Source organism: Stomoxys calcitrans, chromosome 3 (assembly GCF_963082655.1).
Source record: "Stomoxys calcitrans chromosome 3, idStoCalc2.1, whole genome shotgun sequence".
Lineage (NCBI taxonomy): Eukaryota > Metazoa > Arthropoda > Insecta > Diptera > Muscidae > Stomoxys > Stomoxys calcitrans.
Window position 1 is genome coordinate 91,729,522 of NC_081554.1, and position 27,569 is coordinate 91,757,090.

The 27,569-nt window shown below is 37.5% G+C and overlaps 1 protein-coding gene across 1 annotated transcript in view; it reads right to left on the bottom strand.

Annotated features, from left to right (window-relative positions):
* LOC106090852 (ATP-binding cassette sub-family G member 1) overlaps positions 1–27,569 on the bottom strand; it is a 106,701-nt gene that overhangs the window by 52,292 nt on the left and 26,840 nt on the right. The window contains exon 2 of the mRNA XM_013257187.2: positions 5,376–5,398. The gene's annotated coding sequence lies outside the window, so the exon portion shown is untranslated. The remainder of the gene's footprint in view (positions 1–5,375; positions 5,399–27,569) is intronic.

Sequence of the window (27,569 nt, forward strand, 5' to 3'; positions counted from 1 at the left end):
ACATTTTGGCCCAGATCGGTTCAGATTGGGATATAGCTGCCAAATTGCCCAATCTCTTGATTTAAAGTCTTGGCTCCATAAAAAGCACATTTTTAATTCGATTTCGCTGAAATTTTACACAGTGACTTATGTTAGGCTTTTCGACATCCGTGTCGTATATGGTTCAGATCGGTCTATATTTGGATATAGCTACCAAAAAGACCAATATTTTGTTCTACAAAATTGAACAGTGACTTGTACTTGTTAGACCTCTCAATATCCTTGTCGAATTTAGTCCAAATCGTACCATATTTCTATTAAGCTGCTATGGGGGCATAAATTATACATTTTTCACCGGATTATGACGAAAGGTGGTTTAAATATATACCCGAGCCGAACTTAACGCCTTTTTACTTGTTATTTCTAGAGCCTTTGCAAGCGCATTTATCACCCGATCTATGCATTACGTTTTCTTCTGCGAATTCCACAAAACATGCGGATTTTGGTTGTTTGCCCGATTTGGACTAGTATTGAAATAATTTGGTCATTTGTTAAACGAATCACTAGAACATGGGCACAAAGAATTCCCTTATGACTTCCGGTATTGCTGTTTAATTTCACAGAAATCGGTTCAGATTAAGATATAGCTCCCATATATATTTAACACCCGATTTTCACTTTTAGATCCTTTGTCTCCGAATTTTTTACTAGATTTTCTTAAACTTTTCTACAATGCCTTTTTATATGATTTTATTTTTTGGCTCCAACAATATATACGGATTTTGGTCGAAATCCTAGATATCAAATTAAGCAAATTGTAGTTTTGACGTCTTAGCCTACATACCCAATGTGGCGTGGGATATTAAAAGTTTGGCTTCGCCCGACTTTAGCCCGTCCTAACATGTTTTATAATATAAGAAAGTGTAAATGCAATCCCATGGCAGCCAGTTGTACGTACCGGATTGACCTGATGGAGTCCTTTATCGACTTTCCATCCGTTTCATCGGTATTCCATGGATCGCTTGGGCCAAGTTCTCTTAAACATAGTGCATAGTAGACAGGTTCTAAACCCTCCTCAGTCAGGATCCGCAGTTGATTCTTTATGGTGTTCACACATATAAAATGACTCCCGGTGGCCTGATGTATATTGCCATTATCGCTCATTCCAATTTTGATTTCAAATTCCTGTTCAACCTGCTTTCATTAATTAGAACATTCCTGCTGTCGTTAATTGGAACATTCTCATCTCGCAAGGAGACATATGCCACCGTGGGTACCTTATATCTCCTGCCAAAAAGAACAACAACAACCGTGTTAGACGGAGTAACGCCTAGACCAATTTACATCCCCCAATTCCACAATCGCACAGAAAGTCGAAAAAACTACAATAGTATAAAATATGGCGTGTGAGAACTGGTAGAAATTTCTCTTTGATATTTGGAATTGTTGGAGCTTTGGTGTTAACTATTTCAAGGTTCTAGGTTTTCCGGGCGCCTTTTGCCAGACCACTATAGTTGGTCTCCTCGGTATTTCGGAAATTTGTTGGGGCTGCCAAATCTTTGTTTTTGACCGAGAACTCCTTCGTATTTTGGTCTCCTCGTTATTTCGGAAATTTGTTCGGGCTGCCAAATCTTTGTTTTTGGCCGACACCTGCTTGTTATTTTGCATATTGGAATGGTTGGAGCTTTGGTGTTAACTATTTCAAGGTTCTAGGTTCTCCGGACGCCTTTTGCCAGACCACTATAGTTGGTCTCCTCGGTATTTCGGAAATTTGTTGGGGCTGCCAAATCTTTGTTTTTGACCGAGACCTGCTTCGTATTTTGCTATTTATGAACACTTTTGTGGTTCGATTTTCACTTTCTGCTTGATTTTACAACGACTTTGCCGCAAAAAGTGTCCACATCTGATAAGTCAGTTAAAATGTATACAATTTGAAAATCAAAAAAGGTGTATTTTTAGCTTTTTTTTTGGTAACAGATATATTTATTGTCCGATTTCACTGAAATTTGGTATAACGACTTGGATTTCCAAGTGAGTAATTATACTCTCTTGCTTTTTGTCACACATATAAGCTAGAATATTTTGCCAACAAACGATTATAAAATAAAATTTGCTTTAAATTTGCTAAAGTTAGTCTTATCTTGAAATAAGAATGTTTTTTTTTTTTAATAATAAAGTAGGTCTCTTCGTTTTTTTCTAAATGAAACATGTTTTCAATTTGTATTTGTATAAACCGCAAATATTTTATAGATCGATAGTTATCAATAAATTTGAATGAAAATAATGTCAAGGTTATTAGCTAGGCAGCCAGTAATCCACTCAGATAATTTACAGTCCTTTGTGATGCCACATTGATAGATGTTCTGTGGAAACATAAAAAAGTCTTTGGTGGGGAGCCGCTTAAATTATATCTACAAATATTTACAACATTTAATCAGTGTGTATCGTACTAGCTTCAACATTTCCAATTGTTTGTAAACAAATATCTACGAGATTTACAAAACCAAATGCAGTTGTCATCCAGCTCAGTTGCTTCGTAATGTGTTACGTTAAATACTACGGAAGCACTAAAGTGATACTCTACTCCGAAACCGGCCTAGACCCAAAGCAGACATGATATGACCATTATGGCCAAGCTCAATAGGAAGGCATGCCTGTTGACAGAAATGCTTTTTTGGTCAAATTCTTTTTTTTTTATACCCACCACCATAGGATGGGGATATACTAACCTAGTCATTCCGTTTGTCACATCTCGAAATAATAATCTAAGACCCATAAAGTATTTATATTCTTGATCGTCTCAAAATTCTGAGTCGAACTATCCATGTCCGTCCGATAGAGGTCGAACGCATAAAGCTAGCCGTTTAAAATTTTGCATAGATACTTAATATCGATGTATGTAGTTGGGAATTGCAAATGGGCCATATCGGTTCGGATTTAGATATAGCTCCCATATAAACCGATCTCCCGATTTGACTTCTTGAGCCCCTGGAAGCCGCAATTTTTGTGTGATTTGGCTCAAGTTTTGCAAATAGTGTTCTTCCAATAGATGTGCCAAGTACGGCCCAAATCGGTCTATAACCTGATATAGCTCCCATATTAACCGATCTCCCGATTTGACTTCTTGAGTCCCTAGAAGCCGCAATTTTTGTGTGATTTGGCTGAAATTGAACATGTAGTGTTCTGGGATGGCTTTCAACAACTGCGCCAAGTACGGACTGAATCAGTCTATAACCTGATATAGCTCCCATATAAAGCGATCTCCCGATTGGACTTTTTGAGTCCCTTAAAGTCGCAATTTTTGTGTGATTTGGCTGAAATTTTGCACGCGATGTTCCGTTATGACTTTCAACAAATATGCCAAGTACGGTCCGAATCGGTCTATAACCTGATATAGCTTCCATATAAACCGATCTCCCGATTTGACGTTTTGAGCCCCTGGAAGCCATAATTTTTTTACGATTTGGCTGAAATTTTGCACGCGATGTTCCGTTATGACTTTCAACAACTATGGCAAGTACGGTCCGAATAGGTCTATAACCTGATATAGCTCCCATATAAACCGATCTCCCGATTTAACTTCTGAAGTCCTTATAAGCCGCTAGTTTTGTCCGATTTTGCCTATTATTTTTAGACAATGTAATAACATATAAGAAAAGGGAAAAGTTGGGCGATGCCGACTTGATCTACTGTACTATACCTACCATATATGTAAGAAACATCTCGTAGCAATTATCGGGCGAATCCATGCACAATTTTTGGGACTCCCATACTATGAGTGAAAATCATCTATTATATAAAAACGAAATTATTGCGCTTTGTTTGTTTGTTTGTCTGTTCCGTATAGACTCAAAAAGGGCTGAACCGATTTTCATGAAATATTCATAGATGGTAGAGTTTGAGTCAAAATAGGATACAACGTTTGTTGATATCCAAAGGGCGAGTTTTTCAAAACCCCAGATCTCGGAGATAGGGGCACCGGCTTAAGCGAAATGTTGTATGCCATCTTATGGCAGCCCAAAAACACAAAATTAGTATAAAATTTAGTTGTCAATAGCTAGGGGCCCATCCCAAAACCCGCACGAACGGACATGTTTACCAATTGGGACAAAATGGGTATCAGATGAAAGGTATTTAAGAGTGAAAATTTGGCATAAAAATGGCATCCTAAGTGTCGGGGGGTGGGTCTTCCACCCCCAAAAACACCACCCAACAGGACACTTTTACCGCTTTGGACAATATGGGTAGCAAATAAACGATTTGTAAAAGTAGAGTGCCAATCTAACACAAAAATGTATGTTTCCCAGCAGGACATACTAACCGATCGGGACAATATGGAACTCCAATGAAAGGTATTCGGGAGTAGAATACGAATATGATGTCAAAAATTTACTCCAAGTACCTAGGGCACCACTCCAAGCCTGAAACCGCACCAAAAGTACCATCCAAAATTAAAAGTGGACCGTTAGGGACAATATGGGACTCCAATGAAAGGTATTCCAGAGTAGAATACGAATATGATTATCAAATATTAAAAATTGGAATAATTACCAAGAGGACCGACCCAAAACCAAACCGTACCCAGTGGGCATATTTGACGATCGTGACAATATGGGACTCCAATGAAAGGTTTTCGGGCGTAGATTACGAATATGGTAGTAAAAATGAGATTCACGTGATAAGAGATAGCCTACCCCTCAAAACACCTCCCAAAATGAGAATATTTGTCAATCATGCCTATATGGGGTTCAATAAAAGATATTTGGTGGTAGATAAACAGTTTGCTAGTTTGATATAAAAATTATGGAGTTTTGACAAAATCTGAACAGATTTTTAAACAAAGCTCAAGGTCGAAAAACTATTTGTATACGGGAGCAATATCCAAATATGAACTGGTTTCTGTATAATTAATATGTAATCTCAAGAGTCATGAGAGTATCCTTCGTGCCAAATTTCGTTTAGTTGGCAAATGACAACATATAGCAATATTAGTCCAAATCGGACGAATATGCATATAACGTATACATAGATGTGAGCTATATCGAAATCTTAACCGATTTGCTCCAACCTTAAGAGCCTTCGTATCAAGGCCAAAAACAAGTCTGTGCCAAAATTTAAGATCGTCGGATGAAAATTGCTACTTTTTTGCTGCAGTGTTTTGCACAATTTAACAAGGACAGACAGACAGACGGACATGGATAAATTGAATCATTGAGTGATTCCGAGTGGATCGGTTTATAGGTTATCAAGACGCGTATCGTTTCTCCTTTTGGGTGTTACAAATAAATTCAACAGATTAAAATACACTGTACCAAAATAGTGGTGTAGGGTATGAAATCATGATAGGGGTATGATAAAATAGCGTATTAAATATTGGTAATACTTTCTTAACTTACTGTTTAAATCCCTGGTGGTAATCCTGAAAATGAAAACAAAAAATACTCTTTAAAATATTGTACAAAAATAAAAGTATATTCTAAATACAAAAACAATAAGTAAAACAAGTATGTTAAATGCAAACTGGTATTATATGGGAATTTTATCAAAACATTTAGCGATTTGGCTTTTTTACAAACCCAACTAACTAACACTTATAAGAAGCATTTATCTTGACTCGTTTAAAAGTTAGCTTGTATTAAAGAGACGGAAGTATGAACTGACGGATATCGCTAGGTCGACTTAGAATGTCGTGTTTCGTGTAGGGTCATAGGGAAAACATTATTATTACCCCCATTCAATTGTGGAGGCTTTACAAGTTTATCAATAAAAGCGATACTATATGTTTGAAAATGTTTTATTGCTTGCATTCCATCAACGAATTTGGAAAGATGCATTACTGTTTTATAATTGCCCAAGGGGTATACCTCCCCAAAAATAGCAATTATGTTTTCAAAAAAAAAAAAATAAAAACGAATATTCACCACATTTTCTTCTCTGCCTCTGCCAATTTATGTGCCTATAAAGCTCACAATACAAACAACAGCCATATATGTATGCGAACTATTATGTGACACATTGACGAAAATAGCAATTCAAGTCATAGACTTGTTTTGATTGAAATTTAACTTCAGTAAAGTCGAAAGATTTACACTTTTTGTAGACCCTCCACCATAGGAAGGGGTGTATATTTTCCTCGTTATTACGTTTGTAATGGGTCGAATTTTTTTCAAAACTCTCTAATGTATATTAAATAGTCCAAAAAACAAAAACTAATTTTTTTTGAAACGCATTCCCAACATTTTTATACCCACCACTGAAGGAATGGGGTGTATTCATTTTATCATTCCGTGTTGAGCATATCGAAATATCCATTTCCGATCCTTTAAAATATGTATATTCTGGGTGGCCGTAAAAATCGAAGACGATCTAGCCTTGCCGTCTTTATGTTGAAATCACGGTTCAGTCTTAAAAAAAGAGACATTGAGCAGAAACCTTGCGCAGATTCTGTTTCGATATACAGGTTAAGTTCGAAGATGGGCTATATTGGACTATATCTAGATATAGCCCCCATATGGACCGATCTGCCGATTTCGGGTCTTAGGTCCATTAAAGACACATTTATTATTCGATTTCGCTGAAATTTGGGACAACGCGTTGTGCTCCGATCCGTCCAGATTTGCATATAGCTGCCGTATATACCGATCTCTCGTTTTAAGGTCTTGGGCCGATAAAAGTCGTATTTATTGTCCGATTTCGCGGAAATTTGGTACTGTGATTTGTGTTAGGCCCTTCGAAGTTCGTACTGAGTATGGTCAAGATCGATACATATTTGAATATAGTCCCATATGGACCGATCTCCCAATTTAAGGTCTTGGACCCTTAAAAGCGTCAACATCGAACCACATTTTAATTTTTCTTATTTTTTTGAAGACGCAATGGTTTCATCTCATCGCAAACCTTAATCAACAATAATGAGTTCTAGATCTTTGAGCTATTACGGGGAAAGCCTAGATCTTTAATTACCTTCGCATTTATAAATAAATATAATTAAAGTTCAGTTTTTTTTTTTGTATGTGCTGTGGCTGATGACCAGTATTATTATTATTATTATTAATTTACGTTTGTAATATTTGTTTTACTGATAACACCCATCAATAATTGATGAAAGGGTTGCAACAGTTGTTATTTTTCGCAAGCGATTAAAACCTCATTGGTTATACAACCAACCAACAACAAACATATGGTGTATTATATTATTTTATATAAAAAAACAATTAAAAGCGTGCTAATCATATATACCCTCCATCATGGATCGCATTTGTCACGTTCTTTGCCTGGTATTTTTTTATGGGAAACCAAAAGAAAATGGGTATGAATTGCTAGGCTATTGGAGCTATATTGCTATTGGAGCTACGATTCCATACGTTGATTGAATGTTGCAAGTAGCAGAAGTGATTGTGCAAAATTTTAGCTAAATTGGATAAAAATTAGGCCTATAGGGGCTCAAGAAGTAACATCGGGAGATTGAGTTGTATAAGAACTATATCAGATTAAAGACCGATTCAGGACACATTTGGAGGTCATGGGATAAGTCATTGTACAAAATTCAGCCAAATGGGATAAGAACTGCGCCCTCTAAAGGCTCAAGAAGTCTAAATCCCAAATCGGTTTATGGGGTAGCTATATCAAAACATGGGTCGATATGGCCCATTTACAATTCCAACCGGCCTACACTAACACGATGCATTTGTGCAAAATTTCAACCACCTAGCCTTCGAAAATTAACGTGCTTTCGACAGACAGACGTATGGAGATGTCTAAATCGACTAAGAATGTCAAGACGATTAAGAATATGTACACTATGTTGGGTCTCAGATCAATTATGGTGGAGGGTATACAAATTGTGGGTCAGTAACTGTGAAAACGTGTGGGGATTGAAAGGATAAGTAGTTATTTTAGGAATTCTTTTTAAATTTTCACTCATAGCAAAAAGTTTGCTGAAAATAGCAAACACTGTCTGCTGAATATTAGTAGTTAATTTTGCTGTTATTGTAGCAGTAGTTCTGCTATTACAGCAGTAGTAATGCAATTTCAGAGTAGCAGGCTTACTGCTGAAAGTGGATTTTTATAATTACTACTGAATGTATACTCCTTTTTTTTAGATGCCATCCCAGTCATGTGCACATTAGTAGAGCAATAATAGAAAATGCGCGCTAGCTCTGGCACATTTTGAAATGTATGCCAATGGATGGATGGATCAGATAGCTTCTTTACAGTAATATGCCACAAATTAAAATAATCTCTTCCAACAAAATTTCTAAAAAAAATTCTAAAACAAGTAAAAGCGTGCTAAGTTCGGCCGGGCCGAATCTTATATACCCTCCAACATGGATCGTATTTGTCGAGTTCTTTTTCTGGTATCTCTTTTTATTCAAACATATGATAAAAGAAAAAATTGCTATGATATTGGATCTATATCAACTTATGGCCCTATGGTCCGGACCATAATTGAACTGAATGTTGAAGATCATAGTAGACGTCGTTGTGTAAAATTTCACCTAATTCGAATAAAAATTGCACGCTTTAGGGGCTCAAGAAGTAATATAGAGAGATCGCTTTATATGGGAGCTGTATCAGGCAATATACCGATTCAGACCATAATTGACACGAATTTTGAAAATCATGAGAGAAGTCGTTGTACAAAATTTCAGCCAAGTTGGATAAGTATTGCACCCCCTATTGATTCAAGAAGTCAAGACCCCAGATCGGTTTATATGACAGCTATATGAGGTTATGCACCGATTTCACCCATAATTGGTACAGCATAATAAAACACTTCGTGCAAAATTTCAACCAAATCGGATAAGAATTGCGTCCTCTAGTGGCTCAAGAAGCCAAGATTCAAGATCGGTTTATATGGCAGCTATATCATCGTAGAAGTCATTGTGTAAAACTTCAGCCAAATTTAGTAAGAATTGCGCACTTTAGGGGCTGACGAATTAAAATAGGGAGATCGGTTTATAGGGGAGCTGTATTAGGGTGTAAACCGAATTATACCATATTCGACACGTATGTTAAAGGTCATAAGAGAAGCCTTTGTACACAATTTCAGCCAGATCGGATAATACTTGCACCCTTTAGAGGCTCAAGAAGTCAAAATCCCATATAGGTTTATATGGCAGCTATAATGTCAGGTTATGGACCGATTTGAACTATTCTTAACACAGCTGTTGAAAGTCATAACAAAACCACTCATGCAAAATTTCAGCTAAATCGGATAATAATCGGTTTATATGGCAGCTATATAGGGTTATGGACCGATTTCAATTATTCTTAGCACAGTTATTGAAAGTCATAACAAAAACTGTAATGCAAAATTTCAGCCAAATCGGATAGGAATTGCTCCCTGCAGAGGCTCAAGAAGTCAAGACCCCAGATTGGTTTATATGGCAGCTATACCAGTATATGAACCGATTTAGCACATCAGTTGAAAGTCATAACAAAACACATCATGCAAAATGTCAGCTAAATCGGATAATAATTGTGCCCTCTAGTAGCTCAAGAACTCAAGACCCCAGATCGGTTTATATGGCAGCTATATCAGGTTTTTGTACTCAAAACAGCAGATTTTGTTAGTTGAAATATCAGTAATAAATGTTTTCTAAAACAGCAGCCCTATGTTTGCTGAATCAGCAGTAATGTCTGCTTTTCCATTTTCAGCAGACAAAAACTGCTGTTTAGCAAACATTTTAACTGTTTTGAATAACAAATTTGGTAGTAGATACTTTTGTTGTTATTGTAACAGTAGTTTTGCTATTACAGCAAAATTCCAAATGGATGGTGATATTAACTGACGGTCGCATGGACAGACATGGTTAGATCAACCTGTTAAGACGACTACTAATGTATACACCCATATGATCACAGATCCTAAAATTGAGGTGCAACAAATGTGGTGTTCACTCCAAAATTCAAACAATCGTATATATGTATATTATTTTCACCAGAAATCGACTATTAGCACCTAATTTTTGGTTTGCGTGCAAAGTTTGAAACCATTCCCACACTTTGATATTATAATCCAGATGGCATTCTTCCCCACAATCTTAATATGCCGTCGTAGACCGGTGTAGGGTGATACTGCTAGACGATATAAAACGTGTTAAGACACAACTACAAGTGTGTGAATGGGCCATGATGATCAACAAAAATATTCACTCGTGCACCTATACCAAACAAAAGAATGACTTAAAGACACAATACCTAAAGCTGGCATGCAATTGGACCTGCCGCCACCAGCTTCATATATTTAATAGAAAAAGAAACTACAACAACAAAAAGACTGAAAATAACAACAGACAAGCAGAATTTCAAGTTTACGCAGCAGCTGCGGCTGTGTTATGGTTGACATGCAGGAACATTGACGTTTTATTTTCAATTCGAATACATAGAATCACTCGTGCAAGCAAGTTGGCCAGTCAGTAAGCCTAACAAAAACAGCTGGAGTTTGAAACAAATGACTCACTTTATGTGAATGGGTTATGATGGGTGGTTATAGATTTGGTGGTTCTAAGGTCGCCAGAAGACAAGGTATTGGAGGGTTCATTACAGATAAATGCCAGCAGATATACACACGATCATATTTTACGCCCAAAACAATGAATGAGCGAGCGCTGGTAAGCTAAGGCATTTTAGGAACTCATAACGTAATTGTGCCTCATAACGTTAATAAGAATAAATTCGTTGGAAATATTTTTGACAAAACAATGCCTCACCGTCAAACTTAGATTGGCGCCCGCTAAAGATATGAACTAAGTTCTGTTCACATTCAGACAACGGGCCCTCTTCGCGCTTAGTGATTATTGTCACGTTTCACTTGATACGAGCTATTGCATGGAGGTCATAATGTATTCCAACGCATGGTTAATGACTTTTGACTAAGTGTGAATGGCCTGAACAACATATCGGAAATTGTTGAGTTAATAACCTAGTCCAAAGTATAACTAAATATCTGTTTGGGGGTGCTGGTAAACAGGGCAGTCTATAGTATAACAAAAATTTGGTTTAGAGCTGCTGGAAAACCATATGAATGTTTAACATAGTGTTCTATCAAGTTTGGCAGGTAGAAAACTAGGCTGACCTCAAATTTTGGTAGTTGTTTTTTCCAAACATAAAAGACTATTTTAAGTCTATTTAGCCATGTCCATCAGTACTTCTGTCTGTCGAAAGCACGCTAACTTTCGAAAAAGTAACACTAGGTGCTTTAATTTTGCAAAAATACTTATTAGTGCAGGTCGTTCCGATGGGCCACATCGGTACATGTTTTGATGTAGCTGCCATTTAAACCAATCTCCTGATTTTACTTCTCGAGCTTCTAGAGGGCGCAATTATTATATGATTTGGCTGACACATTGTACTATAACGTTGTCTATGACATTCAACAGAACAACAACCAACAAAAATCAGTTTCAATTACCCAATTAATTATTCCAATTAATCGTTTAATTAAAACTTCTTCAATCACAAAAATAATTATATCAATCATAGTTTTTGAAAAAGGTGATTGAACCAAGTTTCATTTTAAAAAACTGCATATTCAACTAAGAAACAACTAAAAAAATAGCTTAAATTTTTTTAAATTTTCAATTAATTTTTTAATTAACAAAATAATAAAAATGATTGACATTTTTTAAAATTTTCTCTTGGCGGTTTTGAGCCTGGACGGCCTCCCAATTTTTAATACCATATTCATATTGAACTTCCAAATACCTTTCATTTGAGTTGAATATTGTCCCAATCGGTAAAAATGTCTTGCTGGGGGACATACATTTTTGTGTCAGATTGGCGCTCTATTTTTAAATACCTTCCATTTGATACCCATATTGCCCAAAGCGGTGAAAGTGTCCTGCTGAGGGTTTTTTATGGGGGTGGGGGACTCCCAAGCACTTAGGGTGAAATTTGTATACCATATACGTATTCTACTCTTAAATACCTTTCATTTGATACCCATATGTCCTAATCTGAAAATATGTCAGTTCGGTTGGGTTTTAGGATGGGGCTTTCCCCCTGGTTTTTGATCTCAAAATTTTATACCAATTTTGTGTTTTTGGGATACCATAAGGTGGCATAAAAAAATTCGCTTAAATCGGGTAAGGGTGAGGGTCCGCCCGCCTTCGGATATCAAACAATGCAGCACCCGATTTTCAGCGGGGGATCAAACTCCTACCATCTGTGAAAATTTCATGAAAAACGGTTCAGTCGTTTTTGAGTCAATACGGAACAGACAAACAAACAAAGCGCAACAATTTAATTTTTATATAATTGAAGATAACGGACTAACTGAACGAAAATCTGTCGCCTTCGTGTGGTACGGTTTTCCTGCTTTTGAAATGAAAATGACCTCTCCATCCCACAGGTATGTACGACATGCTGATACAAGCAGGATGCATAATCAAGGCCTGGCGATATAAAGTAGTCAAAATTTTTTATCCCCCAAAGGAATTTCAATTCAGACACAATTCATTAATTATTGAAAAAAGATTATTATGCGAAAAATTTGTTTTTTTAATGACAAAAATAAGTTGTTCATATTTTAAAGGTTTTGTGCATAGAGTTCATACTTTGAAGTAGTAAATGGAGGAAAAATACGGTCATATTTTGGGGTGTTCCTACTTTCGCGAGTGCATTGTATAACTCAGAATCGGACGAACATAAACAAAGGAGCTATATCTAATTGTAAAACGATTTTGAAAAGAATCCGTACTTAGTTAAGCAAAGGTCGCAAAAAAGACACTGTGCAAAGTTTTGAGAAGGAGCATACTCACATATTCCAGTTCCTTGGAAATTTTGAAGGCAGTTTGTAGTTTTTACAAACTTGGCTGCTCTATAATTCAACTGTTCTAGCTACCCCGCAATATTTTAAACTGTTCACTATTTCTACTTGCTTGTGGATATATATTTAATTTATGTGATAAATTAAATATTATAACAATATTAAATATTATGAAATAATTCTAAGTAATTCTACTAATATATATAAATGGGGAAAAACGATACTATTATTGTCAAGTGAAAATCATTCGTGTGTGGTACTACACGGTAAATCAAATACTTCTTTTTCATAGATATATAAAAAAATTTTTATGGTTATCAGTAGTTTGAAAAAATGCTAACAATGTTAATGATTGAGAACAAAAGGGAATAATTCTGTTCTCTTACATTTTTTGTATACAGCTACGGCTATTTTAAATTTTAAATAGATTAAAAAAACTTTATTTGAGCCCTCGTCATTGGCGTCGGACATAAACATGACGTCTACATTGGCATGTGTTCCTGAAAAATTCATATAATTAATATGTTTGCCAGTTTTTTTTTATAAATCACGATGTAAAATTGCCCTGGAATTTATTATATTTGATTGTGGTTCCGACTCATTACAGTGAAATTATCGACTAATTTCATGCAAGTCAATCGAATGTATCGATGAGAGGTATGCGACTGAGTTTTTCTTCAAGTTAGCAATTAAAAGTAATTATAGGTGTTTAAAATAAAGAAAATACTCGACCTTCAACCCAAGTTCTGGCAAATATAGCACGATTGTCTTTTCAAAAGTGTATCACGCGTCATTTATAAAATTTATGTATATCATAAGCGACAGCCGGAACAGGATGCCTTTTTATATTAATTAAGGCTTGCAATCCATGCATCCCCGTCCAGGGGTCTTATATTCCACCTTTCAAAAGATCCAATTGAGAGATGGAGTGTAAGATTCTGTGCGGAAGCGCATCTGGGTGATACGAGGCGCCTCCACGAGTTGCGTATAGCGGAAATCCCTGTGGTATACATGGCAGCTGTAAATGAAATAAACAGAGGCGGGCAACTCAGCGAATAAGAGTCTAGGGTCTCAGAGGAACACTACAGGCATAGTGTTACATAAAAATGCTGAGCACCGTTTGAAGTTCTCGTTGACATGGCGAAAGATTGGCGCCGCCATCAAATAACCAATGGCCACGAAACCGATGTGTCTGTTCCCAGATTGAGCAACTGCAAACAGCATCTGTGCTCCAGAGGAGCGGCCGAAATCAAGAAGAAAAACTCGAAACCCTTCAACGGGAAACCACTGAAGAGACATTCCTTGAAATCATACAATATGAGTAATACAATACAGTACATAGGCCCTCAGTCTCCTCTGTGCTACGAGGAGGCCACCGTAGCGCAGAGGTTAGCATGTCCGCCCATGACGCTACCAGCTGGGTTCGAATCCTGGCGAGAACCTCAGATCGGATCGGACTGCACTCATTGATATGTGAGAAGTTTGCCCCTGTTCCTTAGTGGAATGTTCATGGGCAAAATTTGCATTTGTACAATGGGAACAAGGAATGTACAGAGTTTTAACGAAACTGGAAAGTTAACTAACGTTATCAGTGAACTGAAGCGACTTCAAATGAATATTTTAGGCATTGGCGAAACATGCCTACATGGGAACGAGTAAAGATCGGATTCTTTACAAAACTGGAAAACTAACCAACTTTATCAGTGAAATGAAGCGACTTCAAATGGATCCGAATTCACAGCAAAGTTGTGGCTATCTATCATTGTTAAAAATTTATAGCTCCATGTGTCACGGCATTTGTTCTAATGTCAGATAGGACTAGGCTAATAAAAATAATGTTACATTATTCAAGTATATGGCCAAACGTGCGATACAAACGCGAACGAAATCGAAGAATTTTATAACCAAATAGAAAAATTCTTGAATATGACGAGCAAACATGTAATAACAATAATATAAAAAGATTTTATTGCCAAAGTCGGAAACGATGAAGTGAAGAATATAATTGGAAAATGTGGACTGGGTCAACGAAACAATAGAGGAGATAGGCTTGTATAATTCTGACAAGAAATCTGCATGAATGTTAGAAATAAGGAAGATAAAAACTAAAGAAATCCGGGGAAATTTATTAAAACACATCAAATTGTATCTTAATTAGATGATAAAATGTAGCAGGGTTGAACTTGGCAGACAGAAAATGGGTTTGGAAACAATATATTATAAAGCTTTTTAGAGATAATGCCCGGTCGATACTTGAAAGTAATCTGGAACAGAAAAATCAATTACAAAGAATGAAATGGAAAAAACTATAAAATAGCTCCTAATCAAACTTTTCAATCACATATACGAAACAGGCCAATATCCAGACGATTTCCTTTAAATCCACTTTGATCACCATTCCGATAAAAATTAATACAAAACTATGCAGCGTTTTGGGTATATACTGCAGTTGTCAGACCTATTATGCTATATGGTGTAGTAGTATGGTGGACGGCGCTTTAAAAATCCACCTACTGCTCATTAATTAACCGGATCCAAACGATGGCTTGTTTGTGCATCACAGCCACACTGAGGACGACACCATCTGAAGCAATGAATTTAATGCAACATCTTATGCCTCTGGACATTGTGGCTACCCAAATTGCAGCGACCACTGCCGTGAGGTTAAGGAGGCTTTCTCATTGGTCATGTGGCGACTACGGACACTGTGTTATACTTGATACAATATCCGATGTTTCAGGCAGTGTGGATTACATCCTACCTGAGCCGCTTTATGATAAAAACTACTGTACCAATATTCCTGATAGAACCGATTGGAACTACGATATCTGGTAACAGAAGTTACATAGACTTCTATACGGACGGTTCCAAATTAAACAAACATGTGGCCTTTGGGGTGTACTCTAAAGATCTAGAACTGGTCATATCGAAGAGGTTACCAGACCACTGCAGTGTGTATCAAGCAGAGATCCTTGCAATTAAGGAAGTAGTGTAATGGCTATGATATAATGTCATTACGACGATTGGCATAAATATCTTCTCAGACAGCCAGGCAGCCATTAAATCCCTGGCGAACGTATTTCTGAACACAAAAACCGCTCTCGACTGTCGCAGATAGATCGGACGAGCTTGCGAGAATAGGAACTAGGAATCTGCGGGTATGACTCTTGCGACACGTAAGCTATGTTTTCAGGACCAGGCCCGAAGGACAACGAATGATAGACGGTCACAAAAAGGGGTTGTGAGCATTCCAAAACTATGTGGCCTAATCTAAACTCGAAGAGGTCTACCGCTTTGTTGTCATTAGCTAGAACAGATGTCTCAGTCACTGTGTCCGTCATGACAGGTCACTGTCTAATCGGAAAACATTCTGACAGACAGAAGGTTGCCAGCAACGACGTTTGCAGAAGCTGTGAGGACATCGAAAAAGAAGATACTATTTGAGAACCTGTCTGATTTAGCGGATGTGAACATTCGCAAGTTATTGGGCTTTTTAAAGCGGCGATCTGGATGGTTCAACGGTAGGAACTAGAAGGCATCTTCCTTCTTCTGTTCCGGTGGTATCACAATGGACGAAAACTTCTAAGTAAGTCTGATGGCAGACTGCCACTTAAACCTAACCTAACCCAACCATTCCATATATTTTTCGTTAAGAAATCGGATAGACTTCGGAACCGAATTCGGATGAATTTGCCGATTTTCGTTTAGCCTTCCTGAATTTGTCTTAAGGAAAAAGATAACGATTTACTGCAGTAACCAGCAACTCTTACTAATCCTGTAGTTAGCAGTGATTTTCTTGCATCCAGGAATCTATTCGAGCTTTGACGTTGAATAAAAAACCATCTCCTCCAGAGACGCATGGCATTCATGGACATGTGCATTAAAAAAAGTCGTTCATTTGGTTTTTGTTTATATTGTTGTGCTTTTTTTTTTTGTTGTTTTCCAGCCATTAACCTTGTGGTGGGTCTACGTCATTATAAATTGTGGGAGGATTTTGAAAAGAAGGCTATAATAAGTAGTTCTTGGTAATTCCGGGTAACTATATTCTCAAAAGCTATTCAACTGTTATTATGGCTAAACATTTACTTACACAAATGTAAAATGATGTCTGTGAGCAATGGATTTGCAACGCCCAATCGTTTATTTGCTTCATTCTTATATTTTTGCTCATATTTTAAACAGTTTCTACAAAACGACCTTAAATAAGCAATTATTGTTCTTCAACATGACTTACCGTCCACTTCGACAAGTCGACATGTGTAGTTTTTCTATAATTCCGAGTAAATATTAGACATGTTTTAATTCTGTAGTCAATACACAAGCACGAAAATATAACAAATATAAGGCCGGTACTATGTTCGTGAATTATAGTGGAAAATCTATGTTTTTCACGATTACTTTTTTGAAACACTACAAATAGAAAAATATTTGTTTTTATGTGCAGATGGTTATGAGGGCTGTGTTGTTAGAACCGAAACTCTTTTATGACTTCAACTTGACATCGACCTTTGTGCTATTAAAGCTAAAGGTCTTTTCAAACATTGAAAAGTGTTCATAAATGTTTAATGGCTTTATAAATAAAAAAATTTTTAATTATTTTTTATATATTTTAATGTTTTTATGCTAAGATCATATATCGCATTTAACAATAAACAAAACGCACAGTGGTCCAGATGTCACAAACGTGAATATGTGTCCACAACTTTTGAATTCTTGATTTGACTAGTGCAAAATGTTCTAGACATTTGTTAAGAGGGCTTTCAGGAAAATTGTCCATATCTTTATTACAGATGCACTTAAGAAAATAATGACAATAGGATATCAGAATTTGGCAATATGTGTCAAGGTGTGTCACTCCCCAAAATTCCTCCATTCGCCTAGAATTTTTCCTCTCTCAAAAAGAAAAGTAGTAGAGGTAGTATGAGATATGCCAACCTGTACACCATGGTTGTCTTAATGCATGGATCCTTCTTCTTTTTCTTAATTTACTAATACGTTATTTGGATACAGGTGAAAAAAATAGAATTTATGAACTCTTGTTAGATGGTAAGGCAGTGATGGTAAGCTCTCTATTCTCGGCGGCATGAATGGACCCATTTCCATTAAATTCACCAGTAATGTCGAGAGTCATAAGAAAATTCTTCCTGCCAAATTTTGAGAGAATCGGGTAACAAATGAGCGCGTTATTGCAGTATTTCTCTAAATCGGACGAACATATATATGGAAGCTATATTTAAATATGAACCGATTTCGGGCAAACTTCTCAGGTACTGTGGCAGTCGTCCAGGAAAGCGTTGTGCAAAATGTTGGCAAGATGGGTCAATAAATGCTTGATGTAACTCTAGAAGTTAAAATCGGGCGATATATATCTAAATCTGCGGCTATATCTAAATCTGAACCGATTTCTATGAGTCAAGAGAAAATCCTTCCTGCAATATTTCGAGAGAATCGATTAAAAAATGACCATTTGATTGCAATATTACTGCAAATCAGACGAACATATATATGGGAGCTATGTCTAAATCTGAACCGATTTCGAACAAATTTTATAGACATTGTGGAAGTCGTCGAGGAAAGCGTTGTACAAAATTTTGGGAAGATTGGTCAATAAATGCGCTTGCAGTAGCTCTAGGAGTGAAAATAGGGCGATATATATAAATATGAGGGCTAAATCTAGGTCTGGACCGATTTCTAAGAAATTCACCAGTAATGTCGAGAGTCAAGAGAAAATCATTCCTAACAAATTTCAATAGAATCGGTTAACAAATGACCATTTTATTGCATTATTACTGCAAATCGGACGAACATATGTATGGAAACTGTATCAAACTCTGACCGATTTCTATGAAATTCGGCTGTAATGTCGGGAGTCATAATAAAATCCTTCCTGCCAAATTTGGAGAGAGTCGGTTAACAAATGACCATTTTATTGCATTATTACTGCAAATCGGACGAACATATATATGGAAGCTATATCCAAACCTGAACCGATTTTTTTCCAATTTCAATAGGCTTCGTCTCTAGGCCGAAAAAATGTGATCGTACCAAATTTGAAGACGATCAGATAAAAACTGCGACCAGTAGTTTGTACACAAATTAACATGGACAGACAAACATAGCTAAATCGAATCAGAAAGTGATTCTGAGTCGATCGGTTTACTTATCAATGCACTAAGTTATAATACCCTGTACCACAGTAGTGGTGTAGGGTATAAAAATGATGATGAAGAAAATGCGAACCCTTTCCGCAGAAGTGGTACTGAGTTCTAAGAGCAAAATAGTTGCGACATGTCGCTGCCCCACTACAAATTTTGCTTCAATTAATTGCTAATGTAATTAAATACCCACGAAGTGGGCACCAATCCACTCTGTCTCAACGATGTTGTCTTTGTTGTGTGTAGTTGTTTGACTTTTGTTTGTGTTCTGGCCAAAAATAGAGTACGTCGGATTTCGCAATAATTTTTTAGGCATATTCGCTGCGAATGAAGTCAATACTAGTCTTAAGGCTCAAACAGAATGAGCGCGTTGAACATTGTCTTGGAACGTCGCTATGCAAAAATGCAACTCTGGACAAAAATCCCAAAGGAACGCGGAAAGGTTGAACAACTTCAAGTAAAAAAAAAAGCTAGCGTCATTCTGCGCTGCCATATGTGAAGTAGTATTTTTACTCATCAAAGTTAGAAATGTTTTAACTTTTGGGAGTTGATTTTTTGACATTTGTTTGCAGAGTTTCATATTTCAACGCGTTCATTCTGCCTAGACCTTTAATACTTCGTCATTTGAAATTTTTGCAGTTCACGATATTTGTACCCCCTCCACCATAGGATGGTGCAACTTCTCGAAATATTCGTCTAAGACCACATAAAGTATATATAGTCTTGATCGTCATGACATTTTAAGTTGATCTAGACATGTCCGTCCGTCTGTCTGTCGAAAGCACGCTAACTTTCGAGGGAGTAAAGTGTAGGTTGGTTGGGATTGTAAATGGGCTATATGGAACCATGTTTTGATATAGCTGTCATATAAACCGATCTTGGATCTTGACTTCTTGAGTCACTAGAGGGCACAATTCTTGTTTGTGTTTTATTATGACTTCCAACAACTGTGCTGAGTTTGAATGCAATCGGTCCATAACCTGGTATAGCTGTTATATAAACCTATCTCGGGTCTTGACTTCTGGAGCGTCCAGAGGGCGCAATTCCTATCCGATTTGGCTGAAACGTGTGACGTGTTATGTTATGACTTCCAACAACTGTGCTTAGTGTGTTTTAAATCGGTTCATAACCTGATATAGCTGCCATATAAACCGATCTTGAATGTTGACTTCTTAAGCCACTAGGGGGTGCAATTCTTATCCGATTTGGCTGAAATTTTGATCAGGTGTTTTGTTATGACTTCCAGCAATTGTGCCAAATATAGTTCAAATCGACCCATAACCTGATATTGCTGCCATTTAAACCGATCTGGGATCTTGACTTCTTGAGTCTCCAAAGGGCATAATTTTGCACAACAGCTTCTCCAATGACCTTCGATATACGTGTCAAATATGGTGCAACTCCCCTATATAGCCTGGTGCAACTCCCCTATAAGACTATCTCTCTATCTTACTTCTTAAGCCCCTAAAGGGCGCAATTCTTTCACGAATTGGCTGAAATTTTACACAATGACTTCTATTATAGTATCCAATATTCAATTCAATTATAGTCCGAATCAGACCATGACATGATATATCTCCAATACCATTGCAATTCTTTTCTTTTATTATTTGTTTGCCTAAAAAGAGATATCGGGAAAAGAACTAGACAAACGCGATCTATGGTGGAGGGTATATAAGATTTGGCCCGGCCGAACTTACCACTCTTTTACTTGTTAATACTTGGCGGTATATCCACATTTCGAAGGCCTCGAACTTCTTGATAATACAGTTTTTGAGTGTCCATTGTCCATTCATATAATAGTACAGACCATTCATAGCAACTTTACTTTTAATGTTATATTTATGTCGTGGCTTTTTAACACTTTTTGTATTTAACAAGTAAAAGCGTGCTAAGTTCGGCCGGGCCGAATCTTATATACCCTCCACCATGGATCGCATTTGTCGAGTTCTTTTCCCGGCATCTCTTCTTAGGCAAAAAAGGATATAAGAAAAGAGTTGCTCTGCTATTAAAACGATATCAATATATGGTCCGGTTCGGACCACAATTAAATTATATGTTGGAGACCTGTGTAAAATTTCAGCCAATTCGTATAAGAATTGCGCCCATTGGGGCTCACGAAGTAAAATAGAGAGAACGATTTATATGGGATCTGTATCGGGCTATAGACCGATTCAGACCATAATAAACACGTTTGTTGATGGTCATAAGAGGATTCATCGTACAAAATTTCAGGCATATCGGATAATAATTGCGACCTCTAGGGGTCAAGAAGTCAAGATCCCAGATCGGTTTATATGGCAGCTATATCAGGTTATGAACCGATTTGAACCTTATTTGACACAGTTGTAAAAATGTAAAAATAAAATACGTCATGCAAAATTTCAGCCAAATCGGATAGGAATTGCGCCCTCTAGAAGCTCAAGAAGTCAAATCCCCAGATCTGTTTATATGACAGCTATATCAGGTTATGGACCGATTTCAACCATACTCGGCACAGTTGTTGGATATCATAACGAAATACTTCGTGCAAAAATTCATTCAAATCGGATAAGAATTGTGCCCTCTAGAGGCTCAAGAAGTCAAGACCCAAGATCGGTTTATATGGCAGCTATATCAGGTTATGGACCGATTTGAACCATACTTGGCACAGTTGTTGGATATCATAACAAAACACGTCGTGCAAAATTTCATTCCAATCGGATAAGAATTGCGCCCTCTAGAGGCTCAAGAAGTCAAGACCCAAGATCGGTTTATATGGCAGCTATATCAGGTTATGAACCGATTTGAACCATACTTGGCACAGTTGTTGGATATCATAACAAAACACGTCGTGCAAAATTTCATTCCAATCGGATAAGAATTGCGCACTCTAGAGGCTCAAGAAGTCAAGACCCAAGATCGGTTTATATGGCAGCTATATCAAAACATGGACCGATATGGCCCATTTACAATACCAACCGACCTACACTAATAAGAAGTATTTGTGCAAAATTTCAAGCGGCTAGCTTTACTCCTTCGGAAGTTAGCGTGCTTTCGACAGACAGACGGACGGACGGACGGACGGACGGACGGACGGACGGACGGACAGACGGACGGACATGGCTAGATCGACATAAAATGTCACGACGATCAAGAATATATATACTTTATGGGGTCTCAGACGAATATTTCGGGTAGTTACAAACAGAATGACGAAATTAGTATACCCCCCATCTTATGGTGGAGGGTATAAAAAATAGTTTTATCGCCATTTCTATGCAGCATTTCATTTCCTTCGAAGGACCCCTCTTCAAATATTTGAAGCTTTTTTTTCAAATTTATATTTAGTCCATATGTTTCAATTATGAGTGCATGTTTTCTTACAAACTTTTGTAGACTGGTAGTGCGGCATCGTCTACATACCTTTCAATATTTATAAATTTGCCGTTTTCTTCAATGCCAATACTTTCGACTGTGTGTTTCTTGAAAAATTCTTTCCGAATATACGTATATATTGGGTTGCCCAAAAAGTAATTGCGGATTTTTCATATAGTCGGCGTTGACAAATTTTTTCACAGCTTGCGAATCTGTAATTGCATTCTTTCTTCTGTCGGTTGTCAGCTGTTACTTTTAGCTTGCTTTAGAAAAAATGTGTAAAAAGAGTATATTTGATTAAAGTTCATTCTAAGTTTTATTAAAAATGCATTTACTTTCTTTTAAAAAATCCGCAATTACTTTTTGGGCAACCCAATAGAATAGCAGTGGGGAAAGTATGTACCGTCGCCAGACTCCTCTTGGGATTCCGATTTCATCGATTTCCTCTCCGCTCGTAGTTCTTTTCATCGTATCCCAGTATCAAACTTCCATTAGTTTGTCATGCTTGGCCGTATTAAAGGACTTCTCATAAATTACAATATGAAGCAAAAAAAACATCTTTTCGAGTATCTCTATAAATCGGAATTAAATAATATCTGCCTTGTGCCTATAAAATTTTCCTGAACCCAAACTTGGGTTTTCCCATTGCGGCTTCCTATATGATTTATATCCCTTTGTGAATAATTTTTAAAAATATCTTGAGTGCATGACTCATTAGACTTATTAGTCTGAAAACGCTGCATGATTAGGTTAGGTTAGGTTTAAGTGGCAGTCTGCCATCAGACTCACTTAGACATTTTCGTCCATTGTGATACCACAGGAATAGAAGAAGGAAGATGCCTTCTAGTTCCTACCGTTGAACCATCCAGATCGCCAATTTAAAAAGCCCTATAACTTGCGAATGTTCACATCCGCTAAATCAGACAGGTTCTCAATGAAATGAGAAACTAAAGCGGAACTCCTTCTAACTGCTAGTGCCGGACACACACAGAAGGTGTTCTATAGTCTCTTCTTCCTCGATGTCCCTACAGCTTCTGCAAAAGTCGTTGCTGGCAACCTTCAGTCTGTCAGCATGTTTTCCGATTAGACAGTGACCTGTCATGACGGACACAAAGACTGAGACGTCTGTTCTAGCCAATGACAGCAAAGCAATAGACCTCTTCAAGTCTAGATTAGGCCACATAGTTTTGGAATGCTCACAGCCCCCTCTTTGTGACCATCTATCATTCGTTGCCCTTCGGGCCTGGTCCTGAAAACTTAACTTACATGTCGCTAGAGGCATACCCACAGATTCCAGTGTCCCTGGAATGTGAAAGGTAGTTCATAGTCTCGCAAGCTCGTCTGCTTTAGAATTCCCTGGCATATCTTTGCGGCCCGGCAGCCAGAACAGTTAAATTTTGAACTGTTCAGCCATCTCATTGGGAGATCTGCAACAGTCGAGGGCGGTTTTTGTGTTCAGAAATACATTCTCCAGGGATTTAATGGCTGCCTGGCTGTCTGAGAAGATATTTATGCCAATCGTCGTAATGACATTTTATCATAGCCATTCCACTACTTCCTTAATTGCAAGGATCTCTGCTTGATACACACTGCAGTGGTCGGGTAACCTCTTCGATATAACCAGTTCTAGATCTTTAGAGTACACCACAAAGCCCACCTGATTGTTTAGTATAGAATAGAAGTCTATTTAACTTCTGTTACCAGGGATATCGTAGTTCCAATCGGTTCTATCAGGAATAGTGGTACAGTAATTTTTATCATAAAGCGGCTCAGGTAGGATGTAATCCACACTGCCTGGAACATCGGATATTGTATCAAGTATAACACAGTGTCCGTAGCTGCCAAATGACCAATGAGAAAGCTCCCTTAACCTTATGGCAGAGGCATAAAATGTCCAGAGGCATAAGATGTTGTATTAAATTCATCGCATCAGATGGTGTCGTCCTTAGTTTGGCTGTGATGCACAAACAAGCCATCCTTCGGATACGGATAAGTATTGAGCAGTAGGTGCACTTTTGAAGCGCCGTCCACAACACCATTTAGCATTATAGGTCTGACAACTGCAGTATATACACAATGCATGACACGCTCTAAGCCCCCAACTTTTGCCAATGGCTTTCTTGCAGGTGTGTAGGGCAAGAGTTGCCCATTCCAAAATGTTGAATTTGAAGTTCAATTTCTTGTCTAGCAAAACACCCAGGTGTTTTGCTAGGAGATAAATGGAACATTATCTCCTCCCAAGGAGACAGGTACCACTGTAGGCCACTAGTATCTCCTACTGAAAAGAACTACTTCTGTCTTGCACGGATTTATACCTAGACCACTTTGCTGTTGCACGAATAGCTCCTGAAGAATATATCTGGCAAACTTTCCCCTAACCGCAATTGCCACGTCATCAGCATACGCAACCACTTTTACACCTTTCTCTGCCGGAGACACTAATATATTGTTAATGGCTATATTCCTTGAGGTGTTCCTCTGCTGAGCCATCTTTTTAGATCCACAGTTTCCACGCCTGCCGTAATGCATCTTTTATTAAGTAAGTTATAAATACACTTTTTTACGGTAGAGTTGATGCCTAGAAACTCCAACTCATTCATGATCGACGTCGGTTTTACATTATTGAAAGCACATTCAATGTCAAGAAATGCTACCATTGCATATTCCTTGACAGCGAGAGAACCCTCTATGTAGCTGACTAGGTCGTGAAGGGCGGTTTCAGTGTATTTGCCTTTACTATATGCATGCTGCTGCTGCGACAGGCGATCTCAAAGGATCTTTGCCCTAAGATATGTTTCTATCAACCTCTCAAAAGTATTCAGCATACAGGATGACAGACTAATAGAACGAAAATATTTCGCCTTCGTGTGGTAGGGTTTTCATCCTTTCGGAATGAAAATGACCTTCGTGTACCTCAATCCCACAGGTATATATGATATTCTGATACAAGCAGAGTAAATCTCCCTAAGCCAGGCAACCAGTCTATCAGGCAGCTTGTAATTCAACCGGTGATACATCATCAGGGACTAGCGACTTAAAGTAGTCGAAACTTTTTATCGCTCAAAGGATTTTCGGCTCAGACACAGTTTTCCTAATGGCCTCCGAAGAATGCATAACAGTGACAACCTCTTCTGGCGCCCGTTATCCGTTTGAGAATTTCACGGGAAATTTGTATCAACGAGTAGTTCTAATGTTTCCTCACCAGACATTGTCCATACATTCTCTGACTTTTGAATATACCCCACCGTAATATGTCTCGAGGGCAGAATTTTCCTAAATTCCTTAAATCATAGCAAAATCTAAAGGGAAATAAGAGATGTCATACAGAACTCTAACCTAATTCTGAAATGAATTCGGATATATTTTCCGAAGTGTCGTATCGAATTCTATCCGAATTTTTTACCCCTCACATTGTAATACTTTTCATGGAAAAGAGTTTAAAACCTGTGTCTATTGCTGTAAAAAGACATATTTCTGCATCTTCAGAGCTCTAACATTAAAATAAATGATAGAAATTACCTTTTTAAGAACACATGTTTTGAAGATAAAGTTAACTTTAACTAGCAGAGACACAAACCCTTTCAATTAGCAGCACCCTATTACGAGCTATGCTAACAATTCAACAGAAAAAATCTAAAAATAAAATCAAGTAAAATAATGAAAAATTCGGAAGAAACGACAACAAGAGGACTAAAAGGACCTCAAACATTACCAATTTTGTAAAAAATTATCTAACAAAGTAAAAAATGCATAAAGGACAAATCTACAACACCAAAAATTCCAAAGCGAAAAGTGGAAAAACTAAGAGGGGTGCTGGGTACCCACGAATAGTGAGGGAAGCTCTTGATGCCTAAGATCTAAATCAAAAAGCAAAATTTCCAAAAAGTCCACAGTATTTGAGATAATTGGCATTTAAAGTTAAAGCTAAAATTAATAAGCCATAAGCCAAACACAAAATATAGAAAACACAATAAAAATTTTCTTCCTTCGCGTAAACTATTGTATTAGCGGTACAACAAATATTACAGACTGCACAAAAAGTAAACACAAAAGAAAACAAAAGCACTTTGACATGCTGCCCAAAAATTGATCAGAATTCGTTCCGAACTATCGGAACAACAATCCCTAACCGTCCAACAAATATTGCGCATTGCAATAAAAACAAACTCGAGGAAAAAAACAACAGGATCGGAGTTCAGACATCGTGCAGAGTTCTTTCCGAAATGACAGAAGACAAATTCTTAATAGTTCAAAAAGACTCCTACGAAACGAGGTACAGACATCGTTCAGAATTCTCACCCGCCAAATATTGTGTCTGATTTTGGACAGGCTAACCTACAAGCCACAAATTCATTCAAAAGTAAGCATATAGTGTAAAGTTTTTTCTAATTTTCTAAAATTTCGTAATTGTTTATCGATATCAAGTAACAGCATATAAAATTTCTACTAAAATCATATGTACGATATCAAACAAAACAAGTAAAAAGCCGTTAAGTTCGGCCGGGCCGAACTTTGGATACCCACCACCTCAAGTATATATGTGAACCACCTTTCGTCAAAATCCAGTGAAAAATGCATACCTTATGCCCCATAGCAGCTATATAGACATATCATCCGATTTGGACCAAATGCTTAAAAGTACAAGTCATTGTTCAATCGAGAGATCGGTCTATATGGCAGCTATATCCAAATCTGGACCGATCTGAGTCAAATTGAAGACAAACATCGAAGGGCCCAACACAACTCACTGTCCCAAATTTCGGCGACATCGGACAATAAATGCGCTTTTTATAGGCCCAAAACCTTAAATCGAGAGATCGGTCTATATGGCAGCTATATCCAAATCTGAAGCGATCAGGGCCAAATTGAAGAAAGATGTCGGAGGGTCTAAGTCAACTCACTGTCCCAAATTTCAGCAAAATCGGACAATAAATGTGGCTTTTATGGGCCTAAGACCCTAAATCGGAGGATCGGTCTAAATGGCAGCTATATCCAAATTTGGACCGATCTGGGCCAAATTGACGAAGGATGTCGAAGGGCCCAACGCAATTCACTGTCTCAAATTTCAGCAAAATCGGATAATAAATGTGGCTTTTTTGGGCCTAAGGCCCTAAATCGAAGGATCGGTCTATATGGCAGTTATATCCGAATTTGGACCACTGTCCCAAATTTCAGCAAAATCTGATAATATATGTGGCTTTTATGGGCCTAAGACCCTAAATCGAAGGTTCGGTCTATATGGCAGCTATATCCAAATCTGAACCGATCAGGGCCAAATTGAAGAAAGATGTCGAAGGGTCTAAGGC